The 15,578-nt window shown below is 38.2% G+C and overlaps 1 protein-coding gene across 4 annotated transcripts in view; it reads left to right on the top strand.

Moving 5' to 3' along the window:
- Positions 1-15,578, top strand: part of LRRC49 (leucine rich repeat containing 49) — a 172,250-nt gene that overhangs the window by 32,902 nt on the left and 123,770 nt on the right. The gene's annotated exons all lie outside the window — the stretch shown is intronic.

Genomic DNA, 15,578 nt, shown 5'->3' on the forward strand with positions numbered 1-15,578 from the left:
TTCTGGTCACAGCTTCATCTCTCATTAGCTGGGTGACCTTGGGTAAATCGTTAACTCTATAAGCGTTTGGTTTACTTTTCTATAAAGTGAGGGCCTTGGGCTAGATTATTTCTAGGATCCTTTTAGCTTGTTGAATCTGAAGAAAGACATTAAGGTGGTCAAGAACTGGCATGTGAGCAGGAGGGAACAAGTTCGCACTGTGGGGGCAAAACTACAGGAAGGCGACTCTGGAACTCTGAAGATGAACTTTGTTAGATTTATAGCTTTACTCAAGTTCAGCCATGAAATAACAGCCCGATGCTCAGGTATTTTGTACTTGTGCACCTGTGAGGAGCACTAGATATAGGACTTTTGACTGTATGATGTGATACAGGCTAAGAAGACTTCTAATGTTATATATAAACATTTGTGTTTTTTTTAACAAGCTTCCTTTCTTTACATGAAATAGAAAAATACTAGGTTCTCTCTGGATATCATTCAAGTACTTTTAAAGGCACAATCTAATTCTTACCTTTTTTGAGACATTGAGTTCCTTAGTAAATAATTAAGTGTAATATAAATGGTACACTTGGAAAGGTTGAGGGACAGATGATGCCTTATCTCTAGGCCTCATCATACAGATTGGTTTCATTTTGAAGTTTTCCCAGAAAATCAGAGCTCTGTAATGCTCACATCTTCTAGGAGGTTGGGATAATTTCAGAACCTTTTTCCAAGACATGGATTCATTCCAGAGCCCCTAAATTCTGTCAGGTCCTCCCCAGATTGGATTTAAATATTGGAAATGGCTTGTTTATTTTAAAAGACATCCAGATTGAGTTAATCTGTTACATTGGTGAGTGTCTAGGAACTGCTCAGGCAGGACTTGATCTGTCCTCAGGACATTGGGTATGGTAAGAATCCAAAAAGCCTTGGTAGAGTGAGACACAGAAATCTATTGACTTTCACATATTCCTGTCTGTAGTCTTTTATTTGGAAAGTACATAATGTGTATCCAGGAAATTGCTTACTGAATTTCCCAGTGAGTATTATATCTGATCATTACGTTTATAGCTTAGGCAGCAGCCAACATCTATGAAAAAGGAAATTGTATTAACTTCTAAAAGTTAAAAAGATTTAATAAGTATGATGCATATGATATCATCATGATAATAAGTATCATGCATATTAATTTATAGGAAATTTGAATATACATGTAAGGATATATATATAAGACTGGATTCAGCTTTTGTTTCTTTTTCAAAGCATCCTTTCCTAAAACAGCCAAGAAACTTAAATCTGAGGATTCATTTTTTTTTTTCTTCAGTGTCTCTTCTTTCCTCTAGGGTCAGTTATCACACTTATTCTTTTGCTTTTTTTTTTTCTTTCATGGTTTTGATTCTCCTCAGTGGCTGGTATTCCTGAAATGAAGGACTGTGTTAAGTAGTGACTGGGTCTCCTATGCAGCTGAATAGGTCTTTTTAACTCTAAGATCTCTCCCTAGAATGACCACTGGATTTGTGTAAGTTGTCGAATTCCACACATTGGCAGGCTTCCCTTTAGAGTGAGTGGAAGGGAAAAGGGAGGTTCACTCTGTAATTGCCAAAATAAGAGAATGACTATATGAGGGATAAAAGGACTTTACTACGCAAACAATGAATCATGGATCACTACATCAAAAACTAATGATGTTATATATGGTGATTAACAACATAATAACATTAAAAAAAAAGGACTTTACTATCTTCTGGGCGGAGTGAAACTGCCATTCCTTTTCCGCCTCTGGTTCTAACGTAGCAGTTATTAACCGTCTCCATGGATAAGACACCCACACTCTCCATCCTTCCTTGACAGATACTCTTGTTTTGTTGAGAGAACAGAGCCTGAGGCTCCAGCTGAGGGTTTCTGCAGTAAGCTGCTCTGTACATGGCCTGTGTGTGTGCGTGGCAGGGGCGGGAGTGGGCTGAGGCTGAGGTGGGTTTGTTGCTGCTCCGGTAATGGCAGTCGAGTAGACAGACCTTTAATTACACATCTGAATAGCCACAGTTAACCACTGTCCACTTCTGCTGTCTGCGTGTACTGAGCGTGAGTGCGGTGTAAAGTGGCATGTGGTCAGAGAGGATTGCTGTGGCTGTGGTGCAGCATGTCTCTTGCCAGTTCGGAGCTGTCTGCTTTCCTGCTTCCGGAAATTCATCAAAAATGTGCGTCTCTTAACAAGGACTCTCGTTTTTAGCATTTCCATGGATTTACTCATTTTGTGTATTTTTATTGCTTCGCCCATCGAATCTTGTAGAAGAGATGAAACAAATGCATCACCGACTTCACTATCTTATATGAAAACTTCTCTGATTTTTTTGATGTAGAAAAGTTTTTGTGTGTTTGTTTATTGTAGTTTAAAGTAAAGTAAATAAATTTCAAACCAAATGTCTTTTTTGTTTATATGGTAGCTTTCCCTTTTAAACAGTTGTGAAACATTTCAGACATTCTGAAAAGAAGAGAAATAATATTACCAACATGTGTGTCTATCTACCAATCAACTTAATAAATAAAAACCCTTCAGATATAGTTAAGGCCTAATGCGTAACCCTCCCCCATCACATTCCCTCCCTCCTTTGCAGAAGTAAGCACAATTCTGAGTATGGTGTTAATTCCCATGCATGTCTGTTTCCTTTTCCATATATGTATGTGCCCTTTCCTAAACAATATCAAGTAATTTTTTTGTATGCTTTTAAATGTTCATCATTTTTTGGTATGCTTTTAAATGTTCATCATACTGTACATATTTTCTATAAGTTGCTTTTATTAACATGCTTTGAGATTTGTCTGTGTTGTTATCTGTAGCTCTGGTTCACTAATTTTCATTGTTATATAGCATTCCATTGTATGATGGTAATGAACTATTCATTCTTCTACTTATGGACAGTAGTGTTTCCAATTTTTTATTATTAAAAAGTGTCACAAATAACATTTTTGTACATGTCTTTTGGTGGATATGTATAACAGTTTCTGTAGGACAGTGGCTTTCAGACCATAATCTATGATAATAAATAAAATTTACATTAAAACCCAGTTATTAAATACCTAGTTATTAAATGCTTATATGGGTATGTTATAAATAATAGAAGCAAGCATTTCATGAAGCTATACCTACCCTTGCTCTTCTATCAAAAATATTGGTCTCAACCTATTGAATTGATTTCTCGACCAATGAAAAGTTGGTCTCAACCTGTATTTGTCAAACAATGCTCAATGGTAGAGATTGGGAGAGGCATTGCTGGGTGCCAGGAATATGCTCATCATTTCATTTTATCAGATATCATCAAGTTTTGTCCAAAACTTGGTACAAAAATTTGGTACAACCAAATTACATTTCCATCAGCATTACCTGGGAGTTCCTTTAACTTCACGTTTTTGTTGATACTTGATATTGTCAGACCTTTTATTTTTTGCCAATCTTTTAACAATGAAATTATATAATGCATTGAGATTTTAATTTGAATTTCCAGTGAGGCCGAATGCCTTTCATCTTTTTTCTTTTGTGATAATTAAGATTGCCAGACTAGTCTTATCCTTTGCTCATTGTAATGACAGGGTTTTTTTTTTTTTTTTTTTTTCCTCTTGATCAGTGGTATTTCTTTCTTTCTTTTTTTTTAAGATTTTATTTATTTATTTGACAGAGAGAGAGCGCGGATAGGCAGAGCGGCAGGCAGAGGGAGAGGGAGAAGCAGGCTCTCTGCTGAGCAGGGAGCCCGTCACGGGGCTCGATCCCAGGACCCTGGGATCACGACCCCAGGTGAAGGCAGACGCTTAACCAACTGCACCACCCAGGTGCCCTGATCAGTGCTATTTATTTTGTTTCTGCTGTATTTTGAGGAATAGAAGTAAAAATTATCAATAGTTTTCTTTATTGTTTCTGGTTTTTTTTTTTGTTTGAAAAATCCTTCCTTAAAGGTTGAGGATATAAAGATATTTTTCTGTATTGTCTAACAAAAGTTTTGAAGTTGCTCTATTTGGAAATGATTCGTTTCTTGTGGTATAAAGTTGAAATCCAGTTTTGTTTTCTTTTTTCTCGTAGGGATTGCTAATTGTCCCAGCACCATTTATTGAAAAATGGATTATTTCTGTCCTTCCCTCTCCCCTTGGCAGTATCTCCCTCTAGCAAATTAAATATCCACATATGCATGGGTCTGTGCCTGGCCTCCTGGTCTGTTTGATTGATCTCTAAATATCTTAATAACTGTAATCTCTATTATGTTCTAAGAACTAGTAGCATGAGGTCTCCAATCTTCCTTTCTCTTCCCTAGACTTCCTTTAAACAAAAAAGTATGTTATTTATTTTTTTCTTTTTCTATATATATTCTAGAAATAGCATGTCAAGTTTCATGAATAACCCTACTGGTCTGTTTGATTGGAATATTTTTGAATTTGAAGACAATTGACATTTTTGATATTGAACCTTTTTTTTTTTTAAAGATTTTATTGTTTATTTGACAGAGAGAGAGATAGCGAGAGCAGGAACACAGGCAGGGGGAGTGGGAGAGGGAGAAGCAGGCTTCCCACGGAGCAGGGAGCCCGATGCGGGGCTCGATCCCAGGACCCTGGGATCATGACCTGAGCCAAAGGAGATGCTTAAGGACTGAGCCACCCAGACGCCCCAATATTGAACCTTTAATATCATATTATGCACATGGCATATTAATATGAAGGCATAATATGAATACAGCATATCTCTCAATTTATATATGTCACATTTAATGATTTTTATTCTTCTCCATAGATAGCTTATTTGTTTTTTGTTAGCTTTCTTTCCAGATATTTTATACTTTTTTGCTACAGTTGATTTTGGTTCATTTAGCAATCATGCTCTGACACTTAATAATTCCAATAATATATCTGTAGGTTATCTTAGATTTTCTATTTAGAAAATTTTAATTTTTTGTGAACAATTATAGTTTTTCCTTAATCATTCTATGTCTTGTGTCTTCTTGTTTGACTGAGCTAGACTGAACTTCCAGTTTGACCATACCTCCAGTACAAAGCTGAATAAAGAAGCAAAAGTGGGAATCCTTGTCTTATTCCTGATTTTAAAGGAAACGTATCACTAGCTATGTTTGCTAAGTGCCATTTATCAGTCTGAAGAAATGATCCTCTATTTTTAGTTTGCTTAAGTTTATATTATGAATGGTTATTGCATTTTATTAGATGATTCTTATATAGCTCTTAGACTGGTCATATGCATTTATTCTTTAATCTATTAATTCTGGAAATTATAAGATTTTGTAATGGTAAGTCATTCTAGCATTTTTGGTTATTATGTACTTTATGGGCTATATTTCATATACGTTCCTGGATTTTGTCTATTAATATTTTATTCACAATATTTACATCTATGTTAAGTGAGATTTATCTGTAATTTCTTTTTATTGTTCTTTTCTGGTATGAAGGTCACACTGGCCTCATAAAATGAATTGAGGAGTGCTTCCTATTTTAATATTTGGCATAAATCTCACTTTATATGAAATTAAAGATGATCTGCTCCTTGTATACTTGGAGGAACTTATCTGTAAAATACTCAGGGTAGTTTTAAACTATTGGCTCAGTAATAATAGTGTCAGTTTTGATATGTTATAGTTTCCTTTCATCTAAATTCATTTTTCTTTTTTAGCTGCTCTCTCTGTCGTCATGTGCCCGTTGTCGTTTCTTATAATGCTTATTTATACTTTCTTATTTTTTGATTAGTATTGCCTGAGGTTTGTTTATTTTACTAGTAGTTTCAAAGAACTGGCTTTGGCTTTGTTGACCTTCTCTTATGGCTTTAAAAAATATTGTTCTATTTATTTTTGTTCTTAACTCTTATTTTCTCCATTTGCTTTTTCTTGCTAAAGTTTTGTGTTGGATATTTGATACATTAGTGTTCAGTCCTTTTTAGTTTCTAATACAAGCACTTAGGGCTATAAATTTCCCTCTAAGAACCACTTTAGCTTCTTCCCACAAATTTTGAAATTTAGTATTTTTATTCTAAATATTTTCTTTTTTAAAAAATTTTTTATTGTTATGTTAATCACCATACATTACATCATTAGTTTTTGATGTAGTGTTCCATGATTAATTGTTTGTGCATAAAACCCAGTGCTCCATGCAGAACATGCCCTCTTTAATACCCATCACCAGGCTTACCCATCTCCTAGTATTCTGGTGAGAATTTTTGCATCCATGTTCATCGAGGATGTTGGTCTGTAATTCTCCTTTTAGATGGGGTCTTTGTCTGGTTTTGGGATCAAGGTAATGCTGGCCTCATAAAATGAGTTTGGAAGTTTTCCTTCCATTTCTATTTTTTGGAACAGTTTCAGGAGAATAGGTATTAATTCTTCTTTAAATGTTTGGTAGAATTCCCCTGGGAAGCCATCTGGCCCCGGGCTTTTGTTTCTTGGGAGATTTTGGATGACTGCTTCAATTTCCTTAGTGGTTATAGGTCTGTTTAGGTTTTCTATTTCTTCCTGGTTCAATTTTGGTAGTTGATACATCTCTAGGAATGCATCCATTTCTTCCAGGTTATCTAATTTGCTGGCATAGAGTTGCTCATAATATGTTCCTATAATTGTTTGTATGTCTTTGGTGTTGGTTGTGATCTCTCCTCTTTCATTCATGATTTTGTTGATTTGGGTCCTTTCTCTTTTCTTTTTGATAAGTCTGGCCAGGGGTTTATCAATCTTGTTAATTCTTTCAAAGAAGCAGCTCCTAGTTTCGTGGATCTGTTCTACTGTTCTTTTGGTTTCTAGTTCATTGATTTCTGCTCTGATCTTTATTATTTCTCTTCTCCTGATGGGTTTAGGCTTTATTTGCTGTTTTTTCTCTAGCTCCTTTAGGTGTAGGGTTCGGTTGTGTATTTGAGACCTTTCTTGTTTCTTGAGAAAGGCTTGTATTGCTATATACTTTCCTCTTAGGACTGCCTTTGCTGCATCCCAAAGCTTTTGAACAGTTGTATTTTCATTTTCCTTGGTTTCCATGAATTTTTAAAATTCTTCTTTAATTTTCTGGTTGACCCATTCATTCTTTAGTAGGATGCTCTTTAGCCTCCATGTATTTGAGTTCTTTCCGACTTTCCTCTTGTGATTGAGTTCTAGTTTGAAAGCATTGTGGTCTGAAAATATGCAGGGAATAATCCTAATCTTTTGGTAGCAGTTGAGACCTGATTTGTGACCTAGGATGTCATCCATTCTGGAGAATGTTCCATGGGCACTAGAGAAGAATGTGTATTCTGTTGCTTTGGGATGGAATGTTCTGAGTATGTCTGTGAAGTCCGTTTGGTCCAGTGTGTCATTTAAAGTCTTTATTTCCTTGTTGATCTTTTGCTTAGATGATCTGTCCAGTCAGGGAGGTGTTAAAGTCCCCCACCATATTGTATTGTTGTCCATGTGTATCTTTGCTTTTGTTATTAATTGCCTTATATAATTGGCTGCTCCCATGTTAGGGGCATAGATATTTACAATTGTTAGATCTTCTTGGTGGATAGACCCTTTAAGTAGGATATAATGTCCTTCCTCATCTCTTATTACAGTCTTTGTTTTAAAATCTAATTTGTCTGATATAAGGATTGCCACCCCAGCTTTCTTTTGGTATCCATTAGCATGGTAAATGGTTTTCCACCCCATTCACTTTCAAGGTGAGGGTTTCTTTGGGTCTAAAATGAGTCTCTTGCAGACAGCATATTGATGGGTCTTGTTTTTTATTTTTATTTATTTATTTATTTTTATTTTTTTAAAGATTTATTTATTTGAGAGAGAGAGAGAGAGAAACAGCATGAGAGGGGAGAAGGTCAGAGGGAGAAGCGCACGACGTGGGACTCTATCCCAGGACTCCGGGATCATGACCTGAGCCGAAGGCAGTCGCTTAACCAACTGAGCCACCCAGGCGCCTGATGGGTCTTGTTTTTTAATCCAATCTGATAGCCTGTGTCTTTTGATTGGGGCATTTAGCCCATTTACATTCAGGGTAACTATTGAAAGATGTGAATTTAGTGCCATTGTATTGCCTGTAAGTGACTGTGACTGTATATTGTCTGTGTTCCTTTCTGGTCTATGCTGCTTTTAGGTTCTCTCTTTGCTTAGAGGACCCCTTTCAATATTTCTTGGAGGGCTGGTTTCGTGTTTGCAAATTCCTTTAGTTTTTGTTTGTCCTGGAAGTTTTTTATCTCCCCTTCAATTTTCAGTGAGAGCCAACCGGATATGGTATTCTTGGCTGCATATTTTTCTCGTTTAGTGCTCTGAAGATACCATGCCAGTCCTTTCTGGCCTTCCAGGTCTCTGTGGATAGGTCTCGTTGCCAATCTAACATTTCTACCTTTATAGGTTACATATCTCTTCTGAGCTGCTTTCAAGATTTTCTCTTTGTCTCTGAGACTCGTAAGTTTTACTATTAGATGTTGGGGTGTTGACCTATTTTTATTGATTTTGAGAGGGGTTCTCTGTGCCTCCTGGATTTTGATGCCTGTTTCCCTCCCCACTTTAGGGAAGTTGTCTGCTAGAATTTGCTCCAATATACCTTCTACCCCTCTCTCTCTTCTTCTTCTGGGATCCCAATTATTCTAATGTTGTTTCGTCTTATCATATCGCTTATCTCTCAAATTCTGCCCTCGTGATCCAGTAGTTGTTTAACTCTCTTTTTCTCAGCTTTTTTATTTTCCATCATTTGGTCTTCTATATAGCTGATTCTCTCTTCTGCCTCATTTATCCTAGCAGTTAGCGCCCCCATTTTTTATTGCACCTCATTAATAGCCTTTTTGATTTCGACTTGGTTAGATTTTAGTTCTTTTATCTCTCCAGGAAGGGTGTCTCTAATAACTTCCATGCTTTTTTCAAGCCCAGCTATTATCTTTAAAATCATGATTCTGAACTCTAGGTCCGACATTGTACTAATGTCCGTATTGAGTAGGTCCCTGGCAGATGGTACTACCTCTTGTTCTTTTTGCTGAGGTGATTTCTTTCGTTTTTGTCATTTTGTCCAGAGGAGACTAGATGAATGAGACAACAAAATGCTAACAGGATAACAACGTCCCCAGAAAATGTACTCTAAACAAGTCAGAAAAGACCTGAAACCAGGGGAAAAGAAAGGGAAAGAACGAAAAAAAGAGAAAAAAAAGAAAAAGATAAAAACAAACAAAAACAGAACAAAAGAAAAAAAAACCAGAATGTGATCAAATATGATCAGGCTAGTGCATAGATCAGTGCCACACACTAGATTTTGGGTGTATTTTGGTCTGTTAGAAGATAGTGCCTCCTAAAATTGTAAAGAAAGACAGACTTATATATGTACAAAATATGGGTTGATACAATGAAGCGATGGAAGATGACTGTAAAGATGAAAATTATAAAAGATTTTATAAAAGGAATTGATAAGTTGTTTGAAAAAAGAAAGAAGATTTAAAAAAAAAAGGGAGAGAATGTGATCAGGCAGGAGACTAGAACAAAGCCATACACTAGAGATTTAAGGATATTTTGATCTGTTAGAAGAAACTGTATCTCAAAATTAAGGTTAACTACTATGAAGGGATAGAATATGATTCTAAAAATGAAAAATAAAAATGTTTTTTTAAAAAGGGATTGATGTTGGTTGAAAAAGGGAAAAAGAAAAATTCAGAAAAAAAACGAGTTAAAAAAATTAACTTTGACAAACTAATGAATCATGGTAAAAAAGCCGTGAATTCTATGTGCAGTATTCCCCTCACACTGGAGTTCTCCGTTCTCCCTGATCGGTAAACTTGGTCTCGGCTGGCTGTTCATGCTGATCTTCTGGGGGAGGGGCCTGTTGCCGTGGTTCCCAAATGTCTTTGCCGGAGGCGGAATTGCCCCGCCCTTGTGAGTCGGGGCTAAGCAATCTGCTCGGGTTTGCTCTTAGGAGCTTTTGTTCCCTGCAAGCTCTCCGTACAGCTTTGGAGGACGAGAGTGAAAATGGTGGCCTCCCAATCTCCAGCCGGAGGAGCTGAGAACTCGGGGCCCCGCTCCTCAGTGCGCCCCCAGAGAAAAGCAGTTACTCCCATGTCCCCGGTCTCCGGCCGCACTCTGTGCTCACCCGGCCTGTGACCCAGCGTTTCTATGTCTGGCACCCGACCCCGTGTGGGGTCTCCCAACCCGGCAGATCCCTGCGGTGCGCTCCCGCGCCGCTCCTCCCGGTGGAGGAAGGGGAGTCTCCCCGGCTCTGCCGCTTGTTGGGTCCCTGCTGCAGGAGCAGTGGCCCGACTGGGTCGCGGATCACAGTTTATGGCCACCCCGAGCTGAGAGCCCGCGCCTCGGCTCCGTCTGTGCAGCCGGCTTCCCCGCTCCGATACCTGGCAGGTCTGCCGCACTCAGGCACCCCCTGTCTTTCTGTGACCCCGAGGGTCCTGAGACCACACTGTCCCGCGAGGGTTCCACCCCCGCTTAGCCACTGGAGCGATGTCCCTCAGCGGAGCCGACTTCTAAAAGGTCCGATTTTGTGCTCCGCGGCTCTAGCACTTGCCAGAAGCGGCCAACGGAGGCCCCTCCCCCGCCGTCTATCCTCCCGAATACCGCCTCGGATTCACTTCTCCGCACGTCCTACCTTCCAGTAAGTGGTCGCTTCTCTGTTCAGAGAGTTGTTGCTACTCTTCTTCGGTCTCCTGTTGAGTTCGTAGGTGTTCAGAATGGTTTGATCCCTATTCAGCTGAATTCCTGAGAGCGGACGAAATCCAGGTCCCCTACTCCTCCGCCATCTTGCTCTGCCCTAAATATTTCTAAAAATATTTAGAAAATATTCTAAATATTTTCTAAGTTCCATTATGATTTCTTCTTTGGTCCATATGCTATTTAGAAGTATATTTGAAAATTCTTTGATATGTATGGATTAATTATTCTTTTTTTGTCATTCTTTTCTAATTTAGTTGCATTGTGGCCAGTGAATGTGGATTATATGTAACCTGTTCTGTGAAGTTTGTTGAGGTTCACTGTATTGCTGAGTATGCAGTCAACATTTACAGTCAATACACACTATCATTGTGTTTCCCTAGTATGTGATCAGTGTTTGAAGCTGTTTCTAGGTGCACACAAGGTCAAAATTGATATATCTTCCTGGTAAATTGTTCCTTTTATCATTGTATATTAACTGTCTTTATTACCTTCATTGAGTAAGTATTTTATGAGCATGGACTACATGCCAGGCACTCTTCTAACTGTAGTATAGGTAAAGAAGTTAATCATACTTTTTGAGTTAACATTTATTTAGTCTAATGTTAATACGAACTTTCTTTTGGTTATTTTTTTCCTCATATGTCTTTTTTATTGCTTAACCTTTTTTAATTTTTAATTTTGGCAGAATTTCAGAAAAGGATGCAACAATAGTGTTCCTTAAATAGTAACATTTTAGTACATTTGCTTTATCCTCTCTTTTTTAAGATTTTATTTATTTGATAGAGAGCTTGCACGTACACGAGGGTGGGGAAGGGGCAGAGGGAAAGGGAGAAGCAGACTCCTCGCTCAGTGGGGAGCCAGGGCTTGATCCCAGGACACTGGAATCATGACCTGAGCCGAAGGCAGACGCTTAACTGACCAAACCACCCAGGCACCCCCTTTATCCTCTCTTTTGATTATTCTCTCTGTCCTTCTGTATCTACAAGTCTCTCTTTTTTTCTGAACCATTTAAGAGTAAGATGCAAGCATGTTGCCTCTTCATCTCCACATACTTCAGTGTGTATTTTCTAAAAACAAGAATCCTCTTATCTAACCACATTACAATAATCAAAATCAGGAAATTAACATTGATAGGATACTATTATCTAATCTGTAGATCCCATTCAGGTTTTCTTAATTATCTCACTAACAAGGACGCCTGGGTGGCTCAGTCAGTTAAGCATCTGCCTTCTACTCTGGTCATGATCCCAGGGTCCTGGGATTGAGCCCCACATTGGTCTCCCTCTCAGTGGGGGGCCTGCTTCTCCCTCTGCCTGCCGCTCCCCGCTGCTTGTGCTCGCTTGCTCTCTCTCTCTGACAAGTAAATAAAATCTTTAAAAAATTATCTCACTAGCATCCTTTACAGCAAAAGAAAATCCAAGATTACTCATTGTATTCCCTTAGTTATGTCACCCTAGTCTTCTTTAATCTGCAAGAGTACTTGCATCATTCTTTGTATGTCATGACATTGACATTTTTGAAGAATAGTAGTTTATTATTTTGTAGAATGTCCCTCAGTTTGAGCTTGTCTAATGTGGCCTCATGATTAGATTCAGATTATGTACACTTGGCAGGAGCAGCTGCAGAAATGATGCTGAGTTCTTCTCAGTGAGTCATATTACATATTCTTTTACCTTCAACCTTTTTCTTATAAAGAGTGTACAACTTCTTTTTTAACTTACAGTATGAGAATCCTTCTGACTAGAGCCTTTAGTCTATTATACTGATTGTGATTACTGATAAATTCACCACTTTGCTGTTATTTCATGCTGTTTGTCCTGCATTTCCTGTGTGTGCATGTGCACCTTGCTGTGGGTTGTTGGAGTTTTCTCTGTTCTTTCTTATTCACTTTAATGGTTACTCTTAATGTTTTAAAATACACACTTGACTTAAATTATAGAGTTAATACATGTCCCTACCCGCTTCTTAAATAAGGGCCCTAGAATCATTTAATCCGGTAACACTGTGCCGTTTTACACGTTTTTGTTTCCTAGGCTTTTCTTTTTATCTTTTTACTCCCAAAATTAGATATCTTAATTGTTGGTGTTTTCAGTCAGTGCTTATTTGGATTCACCCACATGCTTGTTTGGGTTTACCACTCTTTTGAAAATATACAATTTAGAAAAATTTCCTTTAAAATGACTCTGGTGGTAAGCTCTCTGAGTTTATGTTTGTCTAGTAATGTGTTTATTTTGCCTGTATTCATGATGGATGGTCTGACTTGATTGACAGTTATTTTTCTCCCAGGTTGTTTGAAGCTCATATTTCATTATCTTTGAACTCTATTATTGTCATTAAACTGTCTACTATTTTTTGTACATGATCTTATTCTTTCTGTGGTAGCTTTTAAGATTATAAGATTTCTTTTTGAAGTTCTTCAGACTCACTAAGATGTGTAGGGATGTGGAACTACCCTATTTCACCAATTTGGGATGCACATTTTTCCATATTTCACCAACTTTGAAATCTGGGTATGTTTTACAATGCATGGCATCTTAAAATCACTATTGGACAGGCTACAGCAATTTCATTGCTAAATATATGTGAACTTGGTTATAACTGTTTATACTATGCTCATTTCAGTTATGGGTACTACATGTTTTGAGTTTAATCACTGTTCAAAATGTATTTAAAAAGATTACACCAATGGGGCGCCTGGGTGGCTTAGTCAGTTAAGCATCTGATTTCAGCTCAGATCATGATCTCAGGGTCTTGGGATCAGGCCACTTCAGGCTGCATGCTCAGCAGGGAGTCTGCTTCTCCCTCTCCCTCTGCCCCTCCCCCTGCCTGTGCTCTGTCTCTCAAATAAAATAAAATCTTTTTTAAAAAGGGTTACATAAAAATTTGGCATGGAAATGAAACATTTCTGTGTTCAAAAAGGCATGAACAACAAAGACATAAATTTAATATTAGTGAAACATACTTTTCTTTTGAGGAATGACTACAATTCCACATTTTCTTGCTAATTAACAGTCAAGTACTTTAAAAGGAAGAAAAACCATGTTTAGCACAGCTGTCTTCTATTTTGTTACCGAGATAGATTCAGAGAGTTTGCTTATCACATGCCAAGCAGTGCACCTGAAGGCAGGTGAAATTGAGCAAACTCCTTGGAAGAGATGAAAGCATTTCAAAGCTGTGGTATAATTCACACTGGTGTCTTAGACCATTTGGGCTGCTATCTATCACAAAATACCACAGACTGGGTAGCTTATAAACAAGAGAAATTTATTTCTCACAGTTCTAGAGGCTGGGAAGTCCAAGATCAAGGTGGCAGTATGGTTGCATTTTCAAGAGCCTTCTTTCTGGTCCATAGCTGGCACCTTTTCACTGTGTCCTCACATGGTGGAGGAGGTTAGATCTCTTATAAGGCACTGATCCCATTCATAAGGAGCCACCCTTGTGACTTAAGCACCTCCCAAAGGCCCCACCTCCTAATACCATCACCTTTGGGGTCAGGATTTCAACATAGGCATTTGGGGGAGAGACAAACATTCAGACCACAGTACTGGTGTTTCTTTACTTTAACAATATAAAAATACACAGAATGGGGGTCACTAGTTTGGAAGAAAGTTCTGTAGATGATAATAGAGCACATTTTTAGGATATCCAGCATCACCAATGTTCTTGATGGCACAGAAGACAATATGATGTGAAAAGCATGGACATTATTAGTTGAATAGTGATTCAGAAGTTGGACTCTAGGGGCGCCTGGGTGGCTCAGTAGGTTAAGCGTCTGCCTTGGCCTCAGGTCCTGATCTCAGGGTCCTGGGATTGAGCCCCACGTCAGGCTCCCTGCTCAGTGGGGAGTTTGCTTCTCCCTCTCCTTCTGCCCCTCCCCCTGCTCATCCCCTTTCTCTCTCATATAAATAAATAAAATCTTAAAAAAAAAGAAGTTGGGGGCGCCTTGGTGGCTCAGTTGGTTTAGCGACTGCTTTCGGCTCAGATCATGATCCTGGAGTCCCGGAATCGAGTCCCACATCGGGCTCCCTGCTCAGCGGGGGGGGTCTGCTTCTCCCTCTGACCCTCCTCCCTCTCGTGCTCTGTCTCTCATTCTCTCTCTCTCAAATAAATAAATAAAATCTTTAAAAAAAAAAGTTGTACTCTAAATGTGAAGACTTTTCCTCCATACTTTATTGAGGTGTAATTTGGATACAGTAAAATGCACAAATCTTAACTGTACAGTTCAGTGATTTTCTTTTATATGGACATACTTTCATTTGACCACCACTCAGATCAAGATAGAAAACATTTCTTTCTGGGTGCCTGGGTGGCTCAGAAGGTTAAGCGTCTGCCTTCTGCTCAGGTCATGATCTCAGGGTCCTGGGATTGAGCCCCACATTGGGCTCCCTGCTCCACGGGGAGCCTGCTTCTCCCTCTCCCTCTGCTGTTTCCGCAGCTTGTGCTCGCTCTCTCTCTGTCAAAAATAAATAAAATTAAAAAATTTAAAAAAAGGAAACATTTCTTTCTTTCCAGAAAGTTCCCTTGTGCCCCTTTCCAGTCAGTGCTTTTCCCTGCCCTAGAAGTTTCTCACTTCTGTCTTCATAGATTAATTTGCCTGTTTTTGAACTTTTCATGAAGTATATCTATAAAAAATATGTACTCTTTGTGTACTAAACATGTTTTGATATTCATCCATTTTGTGGTGTGTATAGGTAATTTTTTTTAATGAACTGAGTTGCATTCATTTTCTAATTATAATACAATATGTGTTTTCATTCTTCTGTTAATAGTCATCTTGGTTATTTCAATTTTTGGCCCTTACAAATAAAGCTGCTATGAATATTTTTGTAGTCTGATTTATACATTTATTTTGGTGGACATGTACCTCATTTCTCTTAGGTAAATACTTAGGAGCGTCATTACCAAGCCATAATGTTGGTGGATGTCTAAATTTATTAGAAACTGCCCAAACAGTTTTACCAA

The sequence above is a fragment of the Zalophus californianus genome, chromosome 6, assembly GCF_009762305.2.
Source record: "Zalophus californianus isolate mZalCal1 chromosome 6, mZalCal1.pri.v2, whole genome shotgun sequence".
Classification (NCBI taxonomy): Eukaryota; Metazoa; Chordata; class Mammalia; order Carnivora; family Otariidae; genus Zalophus; species Zalophus californianus.